The sequence below is a fragment of the Pholcus phalangioides genome, unplaced genomic scaffold (assembly GCF_987345545.1).
Source record: "Pholcus phalangioides strain wild (caught in Gottingen) unplaced genomic scaffold, Ppha-v1.0 ptg000029l_1, whole genome shotgun sequence".
NCBI classification, from domain to species: domain Eukaryota; kingdom Metazoa; phylum Arthropoda; class Arachnida; order Araneae; family Pholcidae; genus Pholcus; species Pholcus phalangioides.
In genome coordinates, this window is record NW_028301619.1 from 6,460,212 (window position 1) to 6,487,676 (window position 27,465).

General features: G+C 36.3%; 1 protein-coding gene across 6 annotated transcripts in view; it reads left to right on the forward strand.

The window, feature by feature from the left end:
• The window catches only part of LOC149067623 (neurocalcin homolog), a 124,115-nt gene that overhangs the window by 57,925 nt on the left and 38,725 nt on the right, over nt 1-27,465 (forward strand). The window contains exon 1 of one of the 6 annotated variants that reach the window (XM_089252539.1): nt 1,236-1,578. The exons of the other annotated variants lie outside the window; for them this stretch is intronic. The gene's annotated coding sequence lies outside the window, so the exon portion shown is untranslated. Of the gene's footprint in view, nt 1-1,235; nt 1,579-27,465 lie in introns of those variants that run through there. 6 annotated transcript variants of the gene reach the window in all.

Genomic DNA, 27,465 nt, shown 5'->3' on the forward strand with positions numbered 1-27,465 from the left:
AAGCCATTTTTTGAAAACAGTTTTTTTCCAAGTAAGAGTATTTTCTTTTACCTCTCAACTGTGCATGTGCAACTTGGCATTGCATTGGAACACCGTAAATGTAAGGTGACGTTTTAATTTATACCAAAAATGATTATTTCTACATAATTTTCTACACGGTTGCTTTATCCATGAATTGATCTCTATAGGAGTTATAAAAATGTAAAATATCTATTATTTACAAGACTCCACAGCTGCTCGATTTTTCCGAAACATCTCCAGTGCGTAATCAATCATCTTTGTTTTCTCACCTGCGTTCTGATTTTTTGCATTCGCAATCTTTTCAATTGCAACCTCTTAGGAAATGGTTCTTTGAATTTTTCATTATATTTTTCTAAATAAATATCGACATTAAAAACGAAAAAAAAGACCTAGAATAATATTGCGTTTATGCAAGTATCTGTAATAATTATAAAGCATGTTATGTACGATTCAGAAGCAGATAGTTTACATCCAATGTGAATGTTTTTTCAAAGAGTTGAATTAATTTTTGGTAGGCATTCCTTGAAAGAAATTGATGTGAATTTTAGAATTTTTTTTAATGTTTTTTATCCGCGCATTGCATCGAGACATAAAAATTTGGTACATTATTACCGTGTATAATGTCTTCTCTCATATTTATCATTGCAAGGGTCGTTCGGAAAAGCAAGTAAGCCAATCTACGAGGCTTTTTTAATCGAATTCGATACTCGAGTTGTCCAAAAAAATTAGGTTTATTTACTTGACTGAGGTTTTATTAACGAATATTTTGTGCTTTCAAATGTATTCTTCCACACATACGTATTAGACACAAAAATTGCACATAAACGTATTCTTATTACGAAACTCTCTCTCTCGGAATTGAATTATGAATATGGGTTTCGGAATGGCATTGAAATAGTCTTTGTAAATAGGTATTCAGTATTTACCTTCTTTGTCGTAAAAGCAATTTTTATCCTTTTATATAGTTTTAATACGGAGAATGAATGCTATTTGAATGAAAAATACTCATTCATTTTTGAGTGAACTGATTTCAGTTGCTGCGTGTATTATCACTCAGTACAAATGCCTTCACTATTATGAAGCGAGTTCTCAAGGACAATAGCGTTGACGTCAATCCGACTCTTTTGAACGATCGACTTGCCTGGTTTCCGCCGATGCCGCTGTTGGCGATAGGGCCTTGCTTCGTTGTTGTTCCTTTTCCTTTAAATTCAAAAAGCGCTTAACTTCTAAAGTGATCGCGTTCTTTGCTTTAGTACTTGTCCATTTCTTTCTTGCTTGTCTTTTTTTTCTTTTACTGTTTTCCGTGAGCTTTGTTTGGCCGGTTATGAAGTCTGTGCGCTTCATACGTGGTCCAGAATCCCACCATAGTCAACGAAACTGCAGTCGTAAAAAACTGAAACTACATAAAAATAAAATAAAGCATCATAAATGGACATTAAAGGTTGACGAAAGTTGACTTCTGAAACAAGCTCGTGATTTTTTTTGGATAAATGACTAGTATATATATATGCAGTTGATTATTGGGTTGTACAGTATCATTTGCGTGAAACGTGACAGGTGAGGGTTATTCTAATTTCTCTTTCATCATGTTATTTCTGTTTTGTGCATTTGATAAGTATACGCAATAATGCAAATGTAATAAACAAAAAGCTTGAACAAACAAGCTGTTTAACCGACAATTTTCGGATATTTGCGCTGTTTTTCCGGACGATCTTACCCACGCCGACTTTATTAATTGTTACCAGAAATTCTGTGTCCTACCTCACAACGTTTAGTATACATGCTTTGTGATAGATACGTCATTTGATACTTGGTTTTCGTTCACCCTAATGGAAAGCAAACTAGGTTCTAGATTGTGATCCATATTTGTCCTAAATGTCTGTGAGGTTTTCGAGATGCTGTTGAGGTATTACTAAACGCCAACAAATATCGGTATAATTAGTGTATCTTTTCGGATACGAAATGTTTCTACGAGATTTAATATTATTGGGGAATTTAATTTTTTGCATTTCTGTTACACGTGCTAATAAAGCAGTGATCCGCATCAGTCGGCCTAGGTTTGCTAAGAAGAAATTTTTAGTCGGTTTCTAGATTTATTTAGTATATACTCTGAGTAATGATAAAATTATAACGTGTTTTTTTAGTTATATGACAAATAAAACGCTGTCTTAAGACTAAAAAATAACGAAAAAAAAAGGGGGAACCACAGAGATTTGCACAGATGCGATGACGTTGGCGCAAAATGTTCTTGTATCAGAAACTTTGTAGATTGTATTCAGTTCATTTTCTAAGTAGTGATAAAGGTTGAAGCTTATTCCTGATACGATATTTTATTACTTATGTATCGGAAAAGAATCTGCAACATTTTTTCTCCGAAAACTAAGATAAACGTGAGCAGAGAAGTAACATTCGTTCCCATCAATAATTTGATAGCTGGGCATATATAGGATTTGATGTTTTGAGAAATGGCCTTTACATTTTTATTTACTAGAAAATAACATAAAAATAGCACACACTCTAGTACAGTACATCAATTTTACAGTTCTGGTATCAAAATACATGAAAAATCAGCATGTATTTGTTGTGGACAAATGATTCATTGTGATCACAGATGTTATCTTACGATATCCCTTATGCAAAATATCATTGGTGATTAAGTTTCTCTACCACTAGCACATTCCTTATGTGGGAATATATATTATTTCAAAATACAGTAGAACCCTTTCAAACATCTCTGAACGGGCTTTCTAACGCTTCAGAAATAACTCTGGAAAATAAAAACACAAAGATGAGGAAAAATCTCGAAAGGGACACGTGATCTCCTTTCGGAAAATTGAAATTATTATGCTTGGGGCTCGCCGGATTTCGAGAATTGTAAGAGACAATAAAAAAAGTCATTTTAGTGCTCACTTTGGAGTGCTCTTCGGTTTGCTTAATGCTTGTTTCCTTATTAACAATCACCCCTATAATTAATGGTTGACAATATCTATGAAAGATTTCACAGCAACTTTTCTCATCTCCAAAAAAATACAAAAAACGATTCAGGGTTCGATTGATAGAAATATTATCGTGCAAAAAATATTGAATTCCAGTTGAAATGAACACGGCGTGTAGTTGAAGTTGCGTGACGTCGGAATGAAATATTTTGTCATTAAAATGCATAGACATGAATCGGGACCGAACCTAAATGTCGCCGTCTTATAAAAATTAGGAGTCATACAACAAAGTTCTGCATATACTGCATTTTTATATGTGGGGCTTTTTTTCTTGCTAATAATAATTATACTCTTCAAATTTATTGTGCTTACATCTGCTTCTTAATTTCGTCAAACCCATATCTCCGGAGTGATCCAGAACAGTTTTTCTTATTTGTTCACGTGTATTTTGAAAACGCACATGTAAATTTTGATTATGTATTGCTGAATATTTTGTATGATGCAGTTCATCTTGTATTTTTGAGTACAAGGGATTTTTTTTTTTTTTTTTGGAGTGCTTCTCGCCATAGTTATTTATGGCTATTTTGACGTAAATTTGTTCTTATCACTGAAACTTCGTGTGGTCGGAGTTTTGGAGTTTCCCCCCCCCCCCCTAAGCCAGTGAAATGCAATACCATCCGAGCTTTGGATCATCGATCATTTTCTTAGACCCTCAGGGAACAACTGGAATGCAATACGACGATGATTGATGCTTTCCAGTTTTTCACTATTATTAAGACTGCCATCATTGATATTCCCTACTTCCAAGAGCTTTATAATAGCTCAGTTTAATGTACAGTTTGTGTCTCTGAAAATTTATTTTAATTGATTTTATATTAGTTTTGTTTGATTGCGTTTTATAAAATGTTATGTGTGATGTTTAAAATTTACATTGCCAGCGTGGTGACAAATGATTCGTGATTGATAAATATACATAGCCAGAGGTCTGTCCAGCCGAAATTTGGATCCGTTTTCTGGACCTTTCATAAAATTCTGAATCTGAAAAACTAACCCTTCACAAAATACAAATCAATGCCATAAATTTGGCATTTCATTTCTTTTCTGATTAATTAACTAGATTATTTTGCTTCCCAAAAAATTACTTACTTTTCACAAAAACAGGACCCTACAAGAAAAGTCTGTACAGACCCCCCTGATAGCGTTTTCTTTTGTGCTGATTTTCTGACATTCAGTGAGAAATATACCAGTTGTTCACAAATTTTTTTGTGAAAAATGAAAATTCCATGGTTTATTTTGGAAAAAAAATATGAAAAATCATTAGCAAAAAAGAGGGAGAAATTCAACTGTGATAGTTTTATAATCCCCATAAAATGATGATTGGGAAAAAATAAAAAAATATGAAAAAGCCCTCACAATATCACAAAAACTTCTTTATGAAATAGCATGTGCTCTATTAAAAAGACCACCTTTCACTTGATAACTCTATTTACTATCAAGGAAACAGTTATTTTCCGGATATTATGCTGAGGTGAGCTCGGAAAGAAAAGTCATTACGTCTCCGGGCAAGCATGCTTGCCCGGTATGCAAGAGGGCCTGGGTTCGAGTCCCGGCGGAGACGTAATGACTTTTCTTTCCGAGCTCACCTCAGCATAATATCCGGAAAATAACTGTTTCCTTGATATCTCTGGCTGAGAAAAAAGCCATCTAAATCTCTCTATTTACTATGTATGCAAGCTACTGTATGTTTAATTATAAAACTTAAAAATAAGCAGTTTAATTTTTAATCGAAGCAATAAATTTATCTAATATGAAGTGAGGGGAGCGTAATAATGTGCTTTATTTCGATTTAACCCGTTATCTACCACATTACTAAAAAATAAAGTAATTATCATGCAGATTTTTGGTAGATCTAATTAAAGTCTAAAAACAATTTTTTTTTCTTCAAAAAAATTATTTAAAACACAATGAATTAATTAACATGGTACTTTAACTATTTCGGGTTCGTTTTTCACGACTGATTGCCTTCAACCACAAACATTGTCACTTTTTTGATAATAGTTGATTTAATTATAACTTTTGACAGTAAACATTAAAATAATTAACACACCCTCCTCGCTTACAGCGAACGTTTCAAATTACTTCCTGAGTCCACAGGAGCCATTAAAGTACCGTCAACACTGTACGCTTATAATAAAAATGAAGGATACCAATTCAAATACTTTGGATAATACAGTTGCATGAATATTTATTTTACCACCCCCTTCCCCAAACCAAAGCAAACCTTAGTTTGTTTTATACATTTATTAGGGAACATCTCGTGTGGTGTGGTCCACTTTTAAAGGAGTGAAACATCTAACTCAATTTTATTAATTAACATACAGTATTTATAAAAAACTAGTTATCCCACACTTGTGCTGTCGTCTGGTAATAATGTGCTATCATCTGCTAATCGTGGAGTAGTTATACAACCTTTATACTTAAAAATACCAACACCCAACAACGTATGTGAGTAATATTACGGGGGTTAAAAAGAAAGTGGCACTTTAAAGTACTGTCAATCCTAAAAAAATCCAATTAGAAAGTTGTTGCCCTGTCTCTCCTGAGCCCAACAAAAGAATTCCAGGTTTTCAAGTAGGAATGGGGCGAATAGTGATTTGGCCGAATACCGAATATCAATTTTCTTAAAAATCATCACAATTATAAATAAAGTTGGTATTTTTAATTGAAAATAAAATTATTAATTTTAAATGATTGAAATTAAATTTTAATTATACATCGTTTAAGTATTAAAAACTGGTAATTGAACAATTTTTATTTCTATGATACTGACAATCAAATTTAACGATATCAAATATAACGATTGATTTTAGAGAATCAATTTTTTTTTAAACACTTGTTACAAAACTTCAAAGAAATTTAGAAGTCAACCATTTATTTACTCTCAACTTAGTAAATCATAAAATTTACAATTCATTTGCCAGTTTTTCCTCTTTAAATGTTCTTTGCCCCTTTTGCCTTTTTCAGTAGCTTAATAGAGTGATACCTCGGCCAACGTATCTTCATTAGCCGAAACACGATTATCCATAGGATTCTATGGAAAATGGTTTAATTCGTTCTAGGAACCGCTCAAAATTTCAAAGCGACTCTCATAAAACATCAAGAAGCACAAATTATATATTTATACACACATACATATAGAAATAAGGGATAATTTAAAGGAAGATGAAAGATTGAATACCTTTTAAATTTTACGCTATGCAGTCAGACTCATGAATCATAGTGAAAAACAGTGTGTGAGGCGGTGTGCTATGTGATATACTCAGTCTATTTCTTGCGCACATACATGCAGATGGAAAATTTAATCATTTTTGTCTCACCGCGGTCATTTTCTGCACACGAGGGCTAATTAGACCGGGATCTACAATTTATTGCCGATTCCGAACGTCAGCCTTTTTTTTTTATACTCACCGAAAGGTTAGTGCACTAATCCCTTGATGTGTCGAAGGGTTCGGGAAGTCGTAAAAGATTTCGACTTCCCGCGGTAGAAATCTTTTTCTGTGGTCACGTTGCCGTTTCTGTTGTACCCTTGTATCAGGAAAGTTTTCTGACAAGGACGAATCGTGTATCGAACTCGCGATACCTCTAAGCATCCTTTGGTACTTTAGGCGAGTATCCTATCGACCTGGGCTACCGCGCCCTGCAGATGGAAAAGATAAGTTCCTAGAAATTCCAGACTGTTCAATTTGGTATGCAATGAAACCATTCTAGTCTAAGGCTTTTTTTAATGTGTTTTCTCTTAGCGTAATCATTCATTTTACATGAAATGGCTGAAAATGTTTATAAAAGAGAAGGGTATCTACAGGAATCAATTCAGATGAAAAAATATTAATCTAGCTCGAATGAGTTACTTACTGGATTCATTTTGATTGGCAAGAAAATTTAGTTCACGGCGCGGCTGTTTTATGAGAGCTGATGCATATATATCAACTAAATTGTTCATTAGCTGAATCTGCATTCGTTGGCTGAGGCATAAAAACGTTACGAATTTTTTGGCTAATAAATATTTTTCAGTCAAGGCATTCATTAGCCACATTTAGACTGTATCTTGTCTAAATACATCCTTCAGTTGTGAACTTGACTTGTTTAATTCATGCTAACTTTCACCTTATTTCAGTAGAATTCTGTTTTCAGTTTCACGTTTCCCCCATCCTAGAAATTTACTCTGACGTGTAACCGCTTTCACGGAGGGGATATACGTCACAAAAGAATATCAATAAATTTTAAATTTATGAGAAAAAATTGACCAATTAATATCATTTTTTAAGATTAGTTTGATGTACATAGATATTCGGCCGAACCGAATATTCATCCCATCCCTATTTTCAAGTGCAATATTCCCTCAGGCATTTTAATTCGAGATATTGCGGAAAGTGAATGGAAAACCCGCATCAACTAACGAAAAGGCTCATTTTACTCTTCATATGCTGTTCTTTCCCTCATTAAGCGATTTTTGAATTCGAAAAATATCTCGGCTAATATTGCACTTAAAAACATGGAGTTTTTTGTTGGCCTCAGGAGAGACAGGACAACAACTTTCTAATTGGTTTTTTTTTTGTGTGTGTGGTAGCCAAATAAAAAGTTAATTTTTTTATTTTAATAAGTATACAGCCCCTTGCAATATGAATGACATATCTAAGGTCTACACGTTATTCGTATTTTTCGAATTGAAAGTATGCTTCTAGGTTCAACGGTTCGAGAGTTATTGCAGTATAAAGGAACTTTTCTATGCACCTTGTATACGAGTAAATAAATGCACGCAATCCTTGAGTTTGGCATATAATCATTGGTTTTTAATCATTTTCATCTTATGAATATCATTTGAGCATGCACCAAACTAGTTCAGTGTTTCTTAAGAATTTTTATTATAATTTCAATGGTAGAAACTTTGTGGTCAACGCCAGTTTTTCCGGTAAATAAGTTATGATGATTTATGAGTTATTAAATTATAATAAGTTGTTAAAAGAAAATTCTCTTCCATTATTATAGATATATTTATTTAGCGCAAAAAGACTTGTGAGTACAAAAAAAAGAAAATCGTGAAGAAATGCACATCACATCTTACAAATACCATTTACAAAATTCATTCGTGAAAGTATAAAGATAAAATATAAAATTCATTGAGACGAACAAGCATGTGTGTGTGGCCAATGTAACAGAGGAAGAGACTTATTTGCGATTTCTGTCAAAAATAAATTTGTTATATCAATAGAATCTCTCTCTCTCTTTTGAATGAAATATTTCTGATATATAGAACTTGGATGAAGTATAAACTATTTTATTTCCGTATTTCTCGGAATAATCACGGCAAGGCTTATGTTTTCAAAACCGGATTTTTTTTTTCGTTACTTACGTGAATATGCTAAGATATGGTGTGGTGCTAGGATATGTTGATTTTCAACTGAAAAAAAAAAGCAGTTTAAAAGAAATTGGAAAAAAAACTGCAAAACATTTTTCATCAATATTTCTCAAATATTAATTAAATTACTTTTCAAGTATTTAAAATTGATGTTGATCATTAAGCAAACGTTCATTTTTGGAACGAAATAAGACAAATACACTGTATTATGCATTCGTTTCATAAAAGTTGAATTTTAATGCGGATAGAAAAATGTGGTAAATCTTAAAAGTTGAACGGTTTATTATTTTTATATATCATATGTATACAACCACAGTTTATTTTATATAATGTGTCAATTTTTAATTGAATCATCTAAATTTTTTTCTTTTGCCTCACTTGATTCAATTTTCCACCTTTACTTAATTTTCGGAACTTGCTAATTAAATTGATCGCAATTTAGTTACCTTTATATTATTGAAAACTTCTGAGTTGAATGATTAAACATCACCACACCGTGTTATCGCCGAAACAATTGAAATATGTAATAAAACTTGTGTGTGTGTGTGTGTGTGTGTGTGTGTTTGAACTTAGGGATATGAAATATTTTACATTTGATATAGCTAAAAGCAAACTTTTTTCTTTCTTTCAAACCGAGCGCAACTCCGATCTATCTCCATGGGCAGTTTACTACCAAATGAGTTGTGCCGGAAGCGTTCATGTGTATCTAATAGTCCTGAGTGAGTATTTAGTGTTATGCGTGAATTTTTAGAGCTGCCATCTAAACTTTTCAAACCATGAGTGGAGTGTAGCGATTGAATATTTGTACCATTGTTGGTCCGTTGCTCTCTGTAGTGAGTTTTTAGTGTTTAATGAAGAGAGAGATCTGCTCGCATTCGCTCCTCGATGTTCGAAACCAACCTACGCCGCCGGTAGGGTTCGAACTACATATTACTACGATCGCATGGTGGCTGAAATCTTTTTTTACTTTTTGTTGTAAAAGAATTCGGAAAATATTTTTTCCACAATTTTATAATCTTTTGTTAATAATGCGTAGAGAAGGAGTCACAAACTGGCGACCTGTAAGTCAAATAGTCCATGAAAGTTTATTATCCGGCCCACGGTTTGCAGTACAATTGAATTTTTCGAACGAACTATTGACTTTTTTTAAATGTTATATATATTTTTGAATTTTCAATATAAAAATGATTATATACTTGAAAATTGAATGTGTGTGATACTTACAAATCTGTACATAAAGGCCCGGCTACAAAAGGTCCTTTGCTAAATACTAATTTTTTCACTCAATGTTTTGGCACACAAAATGCAGCTCACGTACGCACTCAATCAGTGGCGTCGGAGCCGGGGGTGCTGTGGGTGCTCAAGCACCCATAGTAATTTGTAGCATGAATCCGAGCATCCCCAGAATTGATTCAGAAATTAAAATTTCCGATATAAAACTAAAGACGAGCACCTACAGTTTAGAAGTACTTCCGACGCCCCTGCACTCAATATAATTGCATACAACCCACATCTGATATACTATCCATCTAGTTGACTGGTCCTTTGCTGCGTTTGTGTACCCGTGCATAGAGGATCGAAATTTCTACAAAAGGATCAACGCGAAATCAATTACTTTTATTTATTCATTTATCATTTTTACTAATATATTAATACATAATGTCCATGTTGTTAATAAATGGAATAGCTTACCCCCGGAGGTAGTAAATTGTAACACAGTTGACACGTTTTAAAAGAAATACGATAAACATGTTGGGGTAAATCGAGAAGCTATAAATACTTAGAATAAGACAACCATAAGTATTCTTTATGGGCATTGTATAATATTTTATCATGTGTATATATTGTTTACAATTTTTGTTAATTGCATTTTTAATTGGGTTGCTATATTTTTGAAATATATGACATCCATATTTTTATGGGCATCTTTTTCTCAGCCACCTCGTTGGGCATTTTGCCTGTTGTGGCGTTGTATTTCTATGTTAGACCGCTTAGTATTCGTGTGGTTAGTTTACTAACCTCCAGCTCTGCATGTCTAGATTTGAATTCCAGCTGGAGCGTGGTTGCCTTTGTCCAGATGTTTGGAATCGGCTATAAACGATACGTTCCGGTCTAGTAGTTCATCACAGTGCTTGAAATGATTGCGTTGCGTCAAAACAAACAAACGCATTTGAAATGTTGTTTTAAAAAAATGAATTTTTATGTGTTGGGAGAGAGAGATGGAAGTATTGCAAGCAGTCTTTCTCTCTGTTGATAAGCTGTGGTGAAGATTGCTTGAGCTTCTTCGTGATTCCTGCATTGCGAAATGATTTTATGGAAGTAGAGTTCAAAGAGTTCAACTGAGGGGGTCAGAAGCAAAGGGTTGTAAGTGTAAAAATTTACTAAATATTGAGGTTCCTTCACCCAACATCTGACTACTGGAAGGTGAACAGACCCATTCTATATACTTGTGCTGCTTTCTAGCAGCCACTAGTTTAACTACTAAATAGAATTTTTCTAACGTTACAATAACTTTAAAATTAGTTTTCTCGAAATTCAATTTTGATCACTTACATCCCTTTGCTTTTTGAACCCACACAATTTTAGTTGTAGGACTGTAATTCGATTGGAACCCGATATACTGCTGCAGAGTTCCAACTGCTACGGATTGTCCGTAATTTCTATGGACGGCCACAATAAACTACGGAGCTACTCTCAATACTACGGAAATCGGTTTAAAAAAAATCGAGTCTGAGTTTCTTGCGGTGTTTTACTTATTTTTATTATTTTTAAAAAATTTCATCGATCTTTTCCATAACGATGAATTTGTGTACGCATGTGAGAAAGTTCGAGGGAAAAACTCGGAGCCGATCTGTTTTGTCTGAGCGTGGAAGGCAATCTGTAAAATCTGGGTCTAATCCCGCCGCTCTACTCGATGCCCAAAAGTGCACAAAACCTGTTTTCCGTCAAAACCGCTCTATACGCTGTGGGCTAAAAACGGGTTTTTCAGCACGGCGGGTCTGAACCCGGCTTCATTTGCATAATGCATGGTCGAGCTCGCAGAACTTGAGACAAGCTTTAAGCCAATGTTGGCATGTCTACTGCTGCCGTTGTACCATTAATGGAGCTCATAATGTTTCAAAAGTGACGGGTTATTTCAGATGATTGCTTTATTTAATTAATAATTTCAGATCATTCCCGTATGTGTATTCAAAGGAAAATAAACACGCTTACCAAAGAGCTAAATAGAAATTTTTAGTCGATTCAATATGGATAACGCTATAAGGTTTTCATTTCAGTCGTTAAGATGACCCCTAAAAAGCCATTTAAAAATGGACATGATTGCCCTTGGAGTACACGTTATATTCACCGTCACGTTTCATAAACTGCAAAAAAATTCCTGTTCATATCGGTTGTAGCTGCAAAATGCCGAGGAATTTAACGATTGCATCGATACAGGTGTTTTTCGGTAGCAATACCGATGAACTAACGTGCGAGTTTTTAGTTGTGAATATTTTAAGGCTGGCTTTTTTTCGACATCTGCTTCTTTTAATGTTTCAGTTTCGTGCGCGAGCGCGTGTAACTCGTTTGTTCCGAAGCTGAAACTCGTTGCTATGGTAATTTCAAGGTCTGTCTCTGTTTTTATGCTCTTTTTCTTCTCATTTCATTATGTGCCTAGCGATTGATTCGTGTATCTAAATCGTCAAAGCTTCTTTCTGTATAGTAATGTCAGATCAAGGTCCATTTTCAAGCCGAGCACGAAATTCATTGCATCATCTGCAACAAAATGTGAAACAAATGCAGCGGTAAATCAATTAATTGAAAAATGACACCGTAATATTGCATTTTTTTACATCTCATTGGAGAGAGATAATATTGGTTAATTTTCAATCTCTTCTCAAACCCACACACGACATTAAATACTTTCAAATGAAATTACCTTTTTGGTTTTTCTCATTTTTAAAAACCTTTATTTACTTTAAATTTTCTCGAACTTCTCGATAGATCGAGATGTGTAACGGGAAATGTGGTTATTTCAATTTGCGCGTATCAATTATATTAATTTTTCTCTTTCGTGATATATGCTTTTTTATTGGGTTGCTGTATTTTGGTTATATTTGGCATCCATATTTTTTTATGGGCATCTTTTTTCAGGGGTCAATTTTGATGCTAGTGATCAAATTTGTCTGTTGTGGCTTTTGTGTTTGTATTTATTTGTATGATATTTCTATTTTTTCGTGGAAAAAAAGTGAAAGAAAAATTGCATGTTTGATTCTGATATGCTTCTCTTTATTGGACTTCACACATTTCTGTTATGCTCGATCGAAAGTATATATTGTCGTATTCGAAGAAAAAATTGTCATTTCTAAATATAGTTTTTGCATGTGTGTGTCCTCCCCTTTTGTGTTGATGCCAAATTGTCGATATTGAAATTCGGTACCTAAAGCTTCACTTGGAAAAAGATGGATAGCTTGTTTGGCATGACCTTGACCAAGCGGAAGCGTTAGAGCAGTCGCTGTAGCAAGTGGTGCGTTCTAAATTGATGCCGGTGTGTGCGGCTCACGCGGCTTTTTTTTCATACTTCTAATTAGTGTGCTTCATTTTGCTGCTGCTTTTTTTCTCTGCGTTTCATATAATGACTTCTAGGTAGACTTGCTTCGCACCTCATTTATATTACGATCGATATACGTATCGGTTACTCGTAGAAAACGCTCTTTATTTTCTGTATTCATTCAATAGACGATCGTGTGCACATTATGGATGTGTTTGTTCGTTTCCGGGGAAACCCTTTGAACAATCAAGTTGACGAGAATTTTTTTTCTTCACATACCGGTGCGCTGTTTTATTCATTTTTTTCCCCTAATATTTTTTGTATCCCAGAGAACGTATGTAATTTAGGCCCCTTTCACGCGGAGCGGATGCGGACGTGGGTCCGCATACCCTTTCAAACGAGCACTGAAGATGCGGACGAATCGCCCGCATCTTTAGTTCGAAATTCGTGCATAAAAACTGTTTTTTCGCAATTTTTGTAATTATTTTTCTCCTTCACCCCTGATTCAGTGCCCATAGGCAGCCTAGAGGCATTCTTTAGTGGTTTAATCTATAGCCACATAGAATATGGGAATAAAGATGTCTTCATTCCGATCCTCACAAGTAGTCGATGGGAGAAAATGTCTTCAAATATTTTCAAAATATTTTGAAAAAAAAAATCCAAAAACATCCAATGTTCGAAAAATCCAATCCAAAAACATCCAAAACATTCGATGTTCCAAAAAAAAGAAAAAGAAATTCAGGAGATATCAAAGAATTTGCAAGTAGTAAAAAAGGGGAGGGGTAGAGACTTTCAAAATGCCTGTGCTTAGAAATATTCACATCACAATTCTGTCTTAAGCCGGGTTTACACTATAAAAGTTCGTTTATAAAACTTGAAAAATGCAACCAATAGGCGGATCAGTTAAGTTCTCTCGAATGTAACAGATGTGTTTATTGGTTACATTTTTCAAGTTTTATAAAATAACTTTCATAAACCTTTTAGAGTGAAATCCCATCCTTAGATTATCCATCCTTATCCACTTCTGAAATATAAAATTTCATTTTTTCAAGTTTATAGACTGAATATCGTGTAAAATAAACTTGTAGGTATCGGGGGAACCACCAAAAATATTCAAGTGCTAGGGTCTTCAAACGACTTAATCCGGCCCTGAGTGAACACCGTACGTGGATAACGTTGTTTATGAAAAGTATTTTTTTTAAAGTTTAAAAAAATTAACAGATTAAAAATTTAAAAAAATAACAAATATTTAAAATAGTATTTCAGATATTTATATTTTTAAATAATTTTAAAAATTTAAAAAGAAAAAAATTAAAATTTTTAAATTAAATTTGAAAGTTACTAAAGTATGTAGTCAATTAAATATTCGTAATGAACAGAACGGCTTATCATTTTGGTCCCGTCAGTGGCCCTTGTTGGCAGGTTTTATTATATAAAATTGTGAAATATGGACAAAAGGCAGTTAAAGTTGCTATATCTCAATCTCAGAAGGAAACGGAGGGATAGACGTATGTAGGTACATTATATTAATGAGCAGGGACCATCATATGGTGTTTTTAAGGGTATTTATGGCAAATAATTAAAAAAATTCCGTGAAAAATCACCTTCAAAAAATAGCCAAAGATGCGGACGAATTCGCTCCGCATCGTGTGAATAGCTCCGAATAAACCCATTGTCAAAACTTCTAAGTGTGCGGATGCGGAGCCCGCACTTAGGTTTTGACACATGCGGACGACGTCCGGACCCGCATGAACATTTCCTAGGTGCGGAGATTTTTCGTCTCGTCTGAAAGGCGCAGTATATTCCAATTGTTAAAACTTCTTCCGGACCCGCATCCGCTCCGTGTGAAAGGCCTCTAATATAAAGGTCTTCCTTTTGAATGTGCTCTGTGTCTGGATGCATTAAATCGTTATTAATTTTCTTTCAACTTTCATAAATAGGTTGATCACATTTCTTCGAGGAAAAGATGAGAAATTAGGATCCTAAATATAAAAAGATACGGGACATCGCTTTTCCCCACTATTGTGGGGGAGAATGCCAATTCACTGCTTAAATTGCTGATTAATTGCCACTAGGTGAGAAATGATGGGCTACTATAAATCGCCAAGAATTAAAATGTGTTTCACGGGAAAAAAAACATGTTGAACAAGATGAATATTTTTATTTATAGTCCCAATTTTTTGTGGCGTAATGTAATTTATAAGTTGTTCGAACCCCAGTGGTGGTCGGCTGAAGTTGGTTTTCTGTGGTTCCTAACTTCAAGGCGCAAATGTGAGCTGATCTCCTCGTTGAAAAGTTTCGTCACAGAGAGCAACAGGCCTACAAACAGTATAATTATTCACTCATTACACTTCACTTCTGAAATATAGATGGCAGCACTGAAAAATCAGACTGTTAGGTACACACATTAAACTTCCCGCACAACTCACGAGGCAGTAAATTGCTCATAGATGGCGATAGACCTGAGTTGTGCTCGGTTTGGAAAAAAAATTATAAGTTATAAAATTGTGTTCGTCCACGATTTTTGTAAATACTACAAATTTAAAGACTTCCGTTGAAAAAATGATGCATTTTCCTATGAAAGTCGGACGGCCAAAAACAGGGGAAAATATGAGAATGACCTTTAACATACAGGCAATATGGTCCCCCATCCATAAATATTTGGAAATTTGTCTTTTTTTCTGTGTTCTGCAAATGTCCACTGTTATAACTGTGTTGTAAGAGAAATATTTTTTTTCCGTATTTGACCCGCATTAGCGGACATACCGGGAAATTCGAGTTAGATTCCAGATAATTCGGAAATGTCTGGACTCTAAGAATCGATTGAATTGACTAATTTAAATCTTGTCTGTTTTTTTACGTTTTAGGATCCTTTTGTTTTACGAACTACGTTTAGATAGTTCGAACTTGGTGTTTGCTTTTACTACCGGAAAATACTAAATTGACATAGATTAGATGTGTTGAATTGGAAACACCAGTAGATTGCGAATTATTTTATGTATTCCTTGATCGTGTGTAAGATTGGAATAAGCAAAATAAAAGATTGCACTTCAAAAACATGATATTTTAATTCAAAATGCTACAGCATATTTCTTCAATCTCTGAACATGCAGAAAAAAAACGTGCAAAATAAAGTATTTGTATTAGGTTAATGATGATTAAATTGATCAGTAAGCATGGCCCCACATCCTGCAGCACGGCCCTTGGTCTGGGATCTTTGGTTGTGCCCGGGTCACTTGTCACCGTTTTATATTGAATTTTTAATGTGAAAAAACAAAATTTCATGAAAAATTGAGCTCCGTCAGCCCCACCCTTGTGAGGGCCACGGCAATAAGTAAATGCTCAATTTTTATTACCGTTATCAAATCCCTGGACAAAACGCGTGTGCTACAGTGAAAGCTACTATTTTATTCCTATTCGTGTTTATTCAGTATTTAATATAGATTGATATCGCCTTCTGTGAATGTATTATGTGATCCTTATTGAACCTCGCTTATTCCAGCATGCCGGGAATTACGAGACTCCAACATTTCAAAAGCTGGGGTGCCCCCCCCCCCGATTTTTACGGAATGCCGGATAATGAGGAGGAATGCAGTATTATTTAGCAATAAGAAATACAGAAGTTCTTTTGTATATGATATATTACTAATTTAAAGCAAAATGCTTTGTTGGAAAGTTTCTTTATGAAGTGTCGATCAAAATTTATACCAAGATGGGGGAAACTCACGTTCATATAAGCTATAATATGTGTGGTCGGGGATGATCCAATGGTTGACGGTTTGTCTCCCTTTGCTGAATGAGAGGTAGTGGTATTACCAATGCACCCGAAGTATTGGATTACTGTCCAAAATAGGTAGTGTCTAACACAACTTCTCCCTTAAGGTGTCTATAAAGAACCAAGGAAATAATTTCACTGGCTTACACTTTTTGTTTGGTTGTTTATGGGTCTAATCATCACTGCTATTGGTGCCCCCAGGCTTAATGAGAGACTAGCTATATGAGAAGCATCAGAATAAGTTATCGAAGACACTTGGCAAAATAAGAAACGAAATTTGATTATAAATGTTAAAAACTACGGTAAAAGAACAAGAGCTGAGAGCGAGAGACAGACATAATGGACGGTTGATATTGTCTCTATAACGTACTTCTTGTTATAAGTGAATTTAATTTTTTTTGTTCGGTCAGGTTTAAAATTGCGTAGAGTGGCACGGCTTGGAAAAAAGTTGGCCACCCCTGGTATGTTGTACAATAAATAACGTAAAATAAGATGATAAAAACACACATTGTAAATAAAATAAGAACGCAATGTAGGCAATAAAAACCAAATGGTGACACTAAAAACTCAATGCTGACAGTAAAAATGAAATGTGAAGTCGAAAGTTGTGTGCGTGTGGATAAATTTCTGCAGCATTTCCCGATACGCTGAAGAACAAACAAGCTCAGATGATGAAACGTGTCCATATTCGTTCGAGTTTTATATTTATAACTATTGAATTTCGTGTAAATTACCAAGTAGTTATTATTTCGTAATAAATGCTCTTATTTTGAGTTGCTGTATTTTAGATATACGTACATGTAGTTGACATCCATATTTGTTATGGGCATCTTTTTTCAGCCAAAAAAACCTCGTTGGACATTTTGCCTGTTGTGGCCTTTGTACTTGAATCAGATATTGCTTCTTACCATTGGTGTATGTATCTGAAGTGAGTGTCAGCAAAATGATGTCTGATGACGCAATTCAGGGGTGGGAACTCTGCTCCAATTGCGCCGCACTGCGCCAAAATTAACATCTTGCGCCATCTTGCTCCAATAGGGTATTTTCGTATTTTTTTGCGCCAAATAGCGAATTTTGCTTCATATGCCCGAAAAGAGAGTGTTTTATTCCACTGTACTTCAACTATCGCCTTATTTAAACTATCGACCCATCATCGGGCTTTCCATCGCGAAACCCCAATAATATCCGTGATCGTGCAACTGAAGATGGTTTGCAATGGTCTTTCAGCTTTAAAGCGTAAATGCGAGTCAGTTTCCGTTTTCAAAAAAAGTCGCCACTGGAAGCAGGAGAAATTACTGTAGCCGTTTCGTGAAAAAAAATTCCATTCCGGAAGTAAAAAGAGCGTGTCCACCGAATTACGATTGCTAATTTAGAAACTTTGCCGAATAACGAGCGTTAAATCACCAATGTTGCCGAATAATGAGTTAAATCGCCAAATAACGAGTAAGATAGCCAATCTCGCCAAATAACGGGTGTCAGATTGCTAATCTCGCCAAATAATGATTGTCAGATTGCCAATCTCGCCAAATAATGATTGTCAGATTGCCAGTCTCGCCAAATAATGAGTGCCGAATCGCTAACCATCGTGTTGATTCTTCTGAAATTCTCTCCCATTTTGCAACAATTTCTTTCTGAATATAAAAAAATTGAAAATGATATTGAAAATTTATAATATCTATATAAAGACTATAGAAAATTTTTAGCCCATTTGAATGGCTGCTGTTCCAGACAGCAAATAGTGCCCTCAGTAAGCAAAAATCATCTTAAATAGATTGTGGTGCGAAAAATTTTATGACAGCCGCTCTTTCAAACAAGGTGTCTAAATATAGAAACGTCCTCTCCACTTGTCAATACAAGATTCATCGAAAGACTGGTTATTTGTGGAGATGAAGATTACAAGGCAGAAAATTCATCACTGCCCCCACGGGGGCCCGAACCCCGGTCTCTCGCTTGCCGGACGAGTGCTCTACCATCTAAGCTACCTACTAATAGCTCGTGAATGACAAAGGCCAACCAGATGGCCATATGCATAGCATTTCTATATGCATATGGCCATCTGGTTGGCCTTTGTCATTCACGAGCTATTAGTTGATTGTTGAGGCCGTCCATGTACGGTGCCTTTCAACATATATATATATACGCTCCAAGGTTGAAATATTCTATCTGCTTCCATAGCTTAGATGGTAGAGAACTCGTCCGGCAAGCGAGAGACCGGGGTTCTAGTCCCCGTGGGGGCAGTGATGAATTTTCTTCCTTGTAATCTTCATCTCCACAAATAACCAGTCTTTCGATGAATCTTGTAAGGTGTCTAAAGCCTGAAACACCAAAAACAAAAAATAAGCTGATGAAAAGATGTTTAACAAAAGACAGTGCAGTTGTTTTATTTTGAAAAGGGGTGAGGGTTAACGAAAACATTGTTAATTTCGCTGCTCCAATTTATAAATATCTGCTCCGAATCCTATATTTTGCTGCTCTTAACTGCTCCGAATCCTCAATTTTGCTGCTCCGAGAAATGGACTTTGTCACTTCCCACCCCTGCGCAATTCAAAAAATGGAGATTGTATAAGTGAGGCCATGAGTGATTCTGTGGCAGGGGAACCTTTTAGGCCACGAGACGCCACTCCACTATTACTCTATGGCCATGTTCACCATTCCGTAGTTGAGTGAACGCCCTATTCTAACTCTTTCTTCATAGTTTAGCCTGCGCATGTTGCAGAAACGTTTACGGAGTGAACAATTTCTGATTTTTCTCGATGAACATAATATCTTTAACCAGTGCCGTAGTATGCCTTCTCGAGGCCCAGGGCAGACTTGTGGGCCTCTCTTGAAATTATTATTATTATTATGTAAAACAAGTGTAAACGTTTGTAGGGGGCCCCATTCGGCTCAATACCCGGGTTGCCCCAACCTAGTTACGGCCCTGAATCTTATACGGACACCATACTTGCGAACAGTATCCTAATATTGGGCGTACGAAGAATTTGTAGGCATGTAAGATTGTAGGCATATCACATTTTGAATATGCTTTTTGTAATACGTAGGAAGCCCTACCCGCTTTGCATACTATATCCGAATAGTTTTGGGAGAAAGTGTAGTTGTGTTGGAGAAAGGGTGATACCTAAGTCCTTGTAGGAGGAGAACTCTTTTAAGCACAGTCAAACTCTGTTGTAACGAAATCTCGACTATAACGTCAAAAATTGGCGATCTCGACCGATTCCCATAGAGAATAAGGGTAATTAGCCTTTCTTATAACGTCGATAAAATACAACTATCTGAGATATAATGACACTTTTTCGATGCTCTTGCTTTCAATTTTATGGTGTTTTCCATAGAAATTAAAGGAATTATAGCACATTAAGAAAATTTTTGTTGATACGTAACGGTAAAAAAATAATTTATTACATGTTTCACGGATCGCCTTGCTTATTGGTATGACCCGTATACTGGACATTCCTGTATTTTCTCGTAATTTTGTCTAATCTTTTGCGAAAAATGTCCCGTTTTTTCCAATGAAGCTTACTTTAGTTTACAATCTTTACTAAAATCGGGGATGGAGATAAAGTTGCATAATTTATAAATTGCATTATAATCAATATGACTGAATATCCATTTCCCATATTTTTTATGTTCAACTTGTATGTTCTATCAACCTGTGTTTCGTGAAATGCATTTGTATCACTGCATACTTGCTGTAGTATTTTATTTCCGCCAAGAGTTATTTATACGCTATAATTTGCCAACAATTGATAGCATTTGATTGGAATTGGAAATATCCCGTCATCGCTCCCACAAGGGTGGGGCTGATAGGGCTCGAGCCACGATCTCCTATATAATCCCTGGTTATATAGGAAGTCGTACTCGAGCCTGGGGGGGGGGGGGCTCGGGCAACACCTTTTACAGCAGAAAGCCTCCGCTCAAAGCTCGTGACGTCACTGAAGTCGTCCATTTCACCTATAGTCATTGGATATACTGCAAAAAGGTAAAGATTTCGCATACGTCAAGTTGCTATATCCAATAGCTACAGGTGAAATGGACGACATCAGTGACGTCAAAGCTTGGCGCGGAGGCTTTCTGCTATAGAAGGTGTTGGCTCGGGACGATTCTTATCACTTTTTGTTTTTTCACAGTGTAAATTCACTTTTTTGAAGGACTCGTGAAAATCTGGCCTGAGGGCCTGTAGGAGATTCAGTCCTAGGGCCCTACTTCTGGATTTGGAGGCCATTTATCCCGTATTTATGATCCCAATGTCCCGTATATTTCTTCCAAAATATGGCCATCTGAATCATGAACAAATAACTTCGTGTGCAGTATTTGATTGCATCTGATTATGTGTTTTAAACTTGAAAGGTCTTAAGCACTTCAACCTCGGTTGTAACGACAACTCGGTTATAACAGCCTTTTTTTTAATCTTCGATGTCGTTATAACCGAGTTTGACTATACTTCATCTCCCAGGATATAAACGTGGTAGCTGCCATCCACCTATGCGCATGATTTCGCTTTTATTTGCTGGTTAAAAGAGGTTATCGATGGTCCAAACCAGCGTTTCTCTACCTATGGTCCGCGGGCGAGAGGTGGTCTGCGACGATGGCACACGTGGTCTGCAAGCAGACTTGGTAATTAATTTAATTCGCACTAAAGGAAAAGTTACTAAATTGTTATGATTGATATTAGTAATATCTTTGAGTTTAGTAATATCTTTATAAGCGGTATCTTATGATACCGCTAATTGTAGCAGAGGTGCCGATATGAAGAAAACATTTGGAGGGAGGGGGCTGAAAGTTGCCAGGCGTTGCACATATAAGGGACTCAAGCCTGTTCGCATTAGGGGAGGGTTGCGTTGCATATTCATTAATTATCGGGAAGCTCTGCTTCCCCCCACAAAATTTATTCAGGTTCTGAAATAGCCCCCCATTTTTTTTCCTACCTATGTTCCGGCGCCTACGATTGTAGCCAAAAATGCATTTAACGATAAATTGACTAATTAATGCTGAAGGTTGGGGAAATAAAGAGCTACTGCAAAAATCGCAGTAGATAAAAATGTATTTCAAGAGAAAACATTCATCATGACTTGAGTGACTCCATTTTATTAAGAAAAATACGGGAAACTGGGATCTTTTAATATGGTAAAATACGGAACACATAGTCAATTGTTACTGTAAGTTGGCAAAATCGTTAATTATTGCTCAAAAATTACCAATGAGTGGGAAATAAAGAACTGCCAATCATAGTGAAATCAAATGTAGTTCGCGGAAAAAAAACCTTGAACAGTGAGATGAATATTTATATTTATAGCCATAATTAAGTTGCAAAAATTATCTTCCTTCACGATTTTAGTAAAGATTACAAATTCAAATAAGCTTCACTGAAAAACGCGACATGTAAATCTAAAAATACAGAAATGTCACTTAAAATACGGAACATTCTTGCATTTTAAGTGACCTACATGTGTTTTATTCTGACATAGGGTCGCACTACTCATGCTGTAAGTAGGGGGTCAATCGAATTGTTTCAGATATTTTATTGGTTCCTTAGGTTCAAAAAGGTTGAGAAACGCTCTGGTACAATCGAAAAGATGCTGACAAGCCTGACTTACAAGGAAAGGGGCCGAAGGTGTCATCCTCAAAAAGTTTCGAAAAAATTACCACTAATTCTACTCATTAAAATATGCACAAATATATAAAATTATCCGGCAGAGAATTATTATGGGTGACAAAAAAAATGTAAATATCAATAGTTTGAACGTCAATAGAGAGAGAGAAGCCAAGAATAACAAAAAAAAATCCCACGATACTAGAGCTAGAGTGAAGTCATTCAAACAACACGTGATCAGGTACAGCATACACAAAGAAAGACGGGGGGGGGGGGGGAGAGAAAAACTGGTTTCTGGAAGGGGAAGAAGGAAACGCGCACGAAAGCGCTAAATTAAAAAAAAAAATGATTATTTTTTTGCTGATACATTACGTTATTTTGTCGCCCATCGCTTTCTTTTTATTGTTATTTTCTCCCCCCCCCTTTCTCCTCTCTCTCTCTCTCTCCTCGCTTAGCATTCAAAAAAAATGAAAAGGGGAGCTAGAGAGAGTGAAAAGAAAATTTTTATAGATTTCGCCAAGAAGTACGAGAGGCGATGAGTAGCCAACTGTTGTAATTTTTAATAATTTTTTGCGTCTTTAATAATTGAACTCAGCCGCGGATTTTTTTGTTTATATGTGTTTCTGTGTGAGATGAATGTACTTAAATTTTTTCATAATATTTTGAGGATGACACCTTTGGACCTTTTCCTTGTTAGTAGTGTTATCAGATGCTGGGCAAAATCGTTTGAGATCATCTGCAAACTGCCATAAGGGTCAGGATTTACATATTTTTATATGTCGTTGGTCATCAGGACGAAAAGTTGAGATTCCAGTACTTTCCCCCATAGATTACCCAGATGGAAAAGTTTTGTTTATCAGTCGGAGAGGCAGTCATTGGTGCGAACTTGAAATGTTCGTGACGATATACTATATGTTTGTAAAATTCGACAGTTTGATTGGAATACAAATGAATAGCAGCTTTCCAATGAGAAGTGGTCTGTCAATTTTATCGTAGGCTCGGTGAAAGTCGAGATAGGGTACAGTAGGACCTCCCAAATCCGGACACTTCTGACAATTTTTTTTTTTTTTTCAACCGGGAACTTTTAATATTTTTTCTGTACTCAAATTCTGTTTCGGCCTTTTCTAATACATCGATCATTTTATACGATTTATTGTTGGTATCCACTGCGATTTTAGGGTTTCTGAGAAACAATGAAAGCAACTGTGTGTCTCAATGAATGTGATTAGTGAGAAAGTTAGCTTTGAACGAGAGAACACTTTTCTTTCTTCATTTCATTTCTCCGGTCTGTACGGTTAACCTTTAGCGTTTTACAACTTGTCGACAGTGCCGTCTTAAGGCATGGGCCCACCCGGGCACGGACGGAGGGCCTCACAAAAATGAATTCTGATTGAAATTTTCAAGAATTTGTTTGGTAGGGCCTCAGAAAAATCAATTGGCCCGGGGGCCCATGATACTCTTAAGACGGCCCTGCTTGTCGAGTGCTCCATTTTTTTCTGTGATTATCCAAGTGAATTTCCGAACATGCCAAAAATGGCAAGTGATGCAACAGATACAAGCTGCAAACGAAACATGATGCTATATGTATATGTGAGAAAGTTGAAGTTTTGAAAAAGCTAGAACGAGGAACACCAGAGCACGAATATTGTGTGGACAACTTGGAATCGGAAAATCTACCGTTTACGAACCTCAGAAACAATGAATTTTTTTTTTTTTCGGATCCAAGCAATGTCTACAAAGAATGCTTGAGAGTAAGAATTTTTTTTTCCAATGGATAACTAGAAACGGTATGTAAATTAGAAATTATGGTTTTAATTAAATTTTGTTACTATACGAATATGATTATATTGCTTTGTTAATTTTTTTTCAAAGAAAAATATGAATCAAAGTGCTCAAAAAACTGCATTAATTATGAGAACTTCAGAAATGAACAAAAGTGAATCCATAATCCGGAATCACATAGGTTACGAGGAGTTCGGATTTGAGAGGTCCTACTGTATATCTAATTCGGTCTTATCTTCAATAGCACGTGTTCAGAGGTCATGACATAGTAGCTGTTGAACCAGAGCCGATCGACCTGGAATGAAGCCAAATTGGTTATGCGGAATCAGGGTGTCTACCATCATGAAAAAATCACGAAGTCCCAGAAATGTCACGATCTGAGAAAAGGTCACGAAAGTCAAGAAAAAGTCGCAAACTAAAAGAGAAGGTCACGGATTTTTTTTACGAATTGATTTTCGAATTTTTCCGCATTCAATTTTATTCCGATAATCATGGTTTCTCTCCCGGGATCCAGCACCTAAAATGCAACCTGAAATTTCCAGGGAATCTGAACTCATTTCCCGGGATCCTGGAAGAAGAATAAGGTTGAACCAGATCACATTTCTGTACTGAATTTGATATTCCTATTCAAAAGTGAATCGGAATTCAATTAATTTTATCACTAAAAGCATGCATTTTAGAAGCTGCAACCAATAAATTTTGAATAAAATTAATCGTATTAATTGATAAATTATTAAATTCAGGGGCTGCTCGAGCTTACCTGCCGCCCGGTTGCGAAGCCTCATGTGCCGGCCCTAGAAGCAACCTTGGCGAGAGGCTGACAGGGCTCCAGTCTTGGTGGACCTCGAGATAAAACTTTCTTTTTTTTTTTTCAAAAGAAAGCTGCACACTATTATTTACCGTGCAAAATGCTTGTGACCACACGGCCCGTATTTAAAGCAGATTTTTCTGCTTTTTGGTCCAGTATTAGTTTATCGTTCTTAATAATGACTAGGCTGACCATATTTCCTCGAGAGAAATACGGGATATTGGGATTCCAAATACGGGACATCGCCAATTATCGCCAAGAACAACGCCAAAAGTGCACAAAGTTGCCAAATATTGCTGAAATTACGGAAAAATCTCAATGGCGGGAAACGAAGCGTTACTGCAAATTGCAGTGGATTAAAATGAATTCCACGAAATAAAACGTTCAACAACACAAATGTAGGAGATTAATGTTCTTATTTATAGTTGTAATTATCATATAACTTATGAGTTGAAAAATAATTTCAATCTTTGACTTCAATAAAGAATAAAAATCCAAGTAGGCGCCATGTAAAAAACGGGAAAAACCGCGACGCTTTTGCCAAAAAGTCGGGACTGCCAGAAAAAAAAAAAAAGAAAACCGGGACTCACCCGGGAAATACGGGACGTATGGTCACCGTAATAATGACATAACTTAATCCTCAAAACAGCACTCATTGGTAAGCCATCATCACTTGCACTTATAATTTAAATATGATGTACAGCGAGGTTGATTTTTATTAAGAAATGTATTTCTATATAAGGTGATTTCTGGTGCTCCAGGGACCGGACAAGTGAGAAGCAGAATTTTTTCTTTGTTTTCATTTGAACGTTCTAGAAAACATACTAGGTGAGTGAACCAAAATGCGCACTTGCCCCTTGTGATATTGAGTACAGCTGTACCTCTTGGGCCATGTGATAGCCACACGCGGCGTCGTAGGCTCATACGCAGGAGGCAAAAATCTCGTTTTAATGAAAACTTTCCTAATCCCCCAAATAAGTTTACATAAAAACTATGTGAAAATCAGGAATTCCTTTATAATGAAATTTCGTTATTATGAAGTGATTTTTCCGGTCTCTTGGAATTCGTTATAACGGGATTCGGCTGTATATTCGTGCCTTTTTTGGCGGAGGGTGGGGCTCAAATGGTATCATCCGGCCCAGGTTCCGGTGCCTATGGTGTTGTGTGTGAATATGCGTGGCCGCAACATATTTATGTTGGTAGAGTTATGAGTGATTCTTATTGCTTAATACTTCTGTTTCATTAACTCTAACGTAGTTGTTGCCATTGATACAAAGCAATTTGTTTGTCGTTTGCAATGGTGCAGTGGCCACTGCATTGGGTATCATTGCTATAATGAAAGAGTCCAATAAAAGTCAAGGGATAGTCATGGAGAAGTCACCAAATTGAGCTAAGCCTGATAACATAAGGGAGGTGAGCAATATCTGATTCCATAATGAGTGATAGCAACGCCCGATTCCATTTGAGGAGAGTTATGCCCGATTCCGTAATGAAGGATGGCAACGCCCGTCTACCCCAATAAAGGTGGGCCAAGACCATGGAGGACAAAGCTGCATTAAGAGAATCTTTCTAGCGGGCTTTGATGGAGGACATGGGCCAAGACCGATTCCATAATGAAGGAGAGCAACGCCCGATTCCCTCAATAAAGGTGGAGCCAAGATCGATTCCGTAATGGAGGTGAGCAATGCCGGAATCCAAAATGGAGGAGAGCAATGTCGGATTCCATAATGAAAAGAGCAACGCCTTATTCCAAAATGGAGGAGAGCAATGTCGGATTCCATAATGAAAAGAGCAACGCCTTATTCCAAAATGGAGTAGAGCGATGCTTGATTGTATGATGGAGAAGAGCGATGCCCGATTCCTTAATGGAAGAGAGCAATTCTCGATTACATAATGTGGAGAGCAACGCCTGATTCCATAATGGAGTGGGCAATGCCCGATTCCATAATGGAGAGCAACGCCCGATTTCTCTAATAAAGGTGGGGCTAAGACTGATTCTCCATTATGGAGGTCAGCAATGCCCGAATCGAAAATGGAGGAGAGCGATGCTTGATTGCATGATGGAGGAGAGCGATGTTTGATTCCATAATGAGGGAGAGCAGAGGTGCCGATATGAAGAAAACATTTGAGGGGCTGAAAGTTACTGATCGTCCCGTATATACGGGACTCAAGCGCATACGTAGGAGGAAGGTGCATTGCATTGTGTTTTTTTCAGAAATTATTGGGTTATCTCAGACCCCTTACAAAATTTATTGTTGGGGGGGAGGCCTCAAATGACCTCATCCTCTAGGTTCCGGCGCCTATGGTGACCAATAAAGAATTTTAACATCAGAGAAAATATGGCAGTCTTCGAATAACTGTAAGAGACAATGGCACTGTTGTGGATCCGTCTAAATAGATCAGTTTGAATGTAGTTTTTGTCGGAGAAGCATTGCGGTTATCGATCTTGCACAGTTTTCAAAGAAAAAAACTTTCCTCCGAATAACAGAGAAAGCTTGGGGGGGGGGGGCAGGATAAATATGGGTTTTATCTCTCCCCCCCCCCATTTTATGCTGTATTTTCCCAACTTTTCTTGATTTTTTTTTTAAATTAAAAATATCTCAATG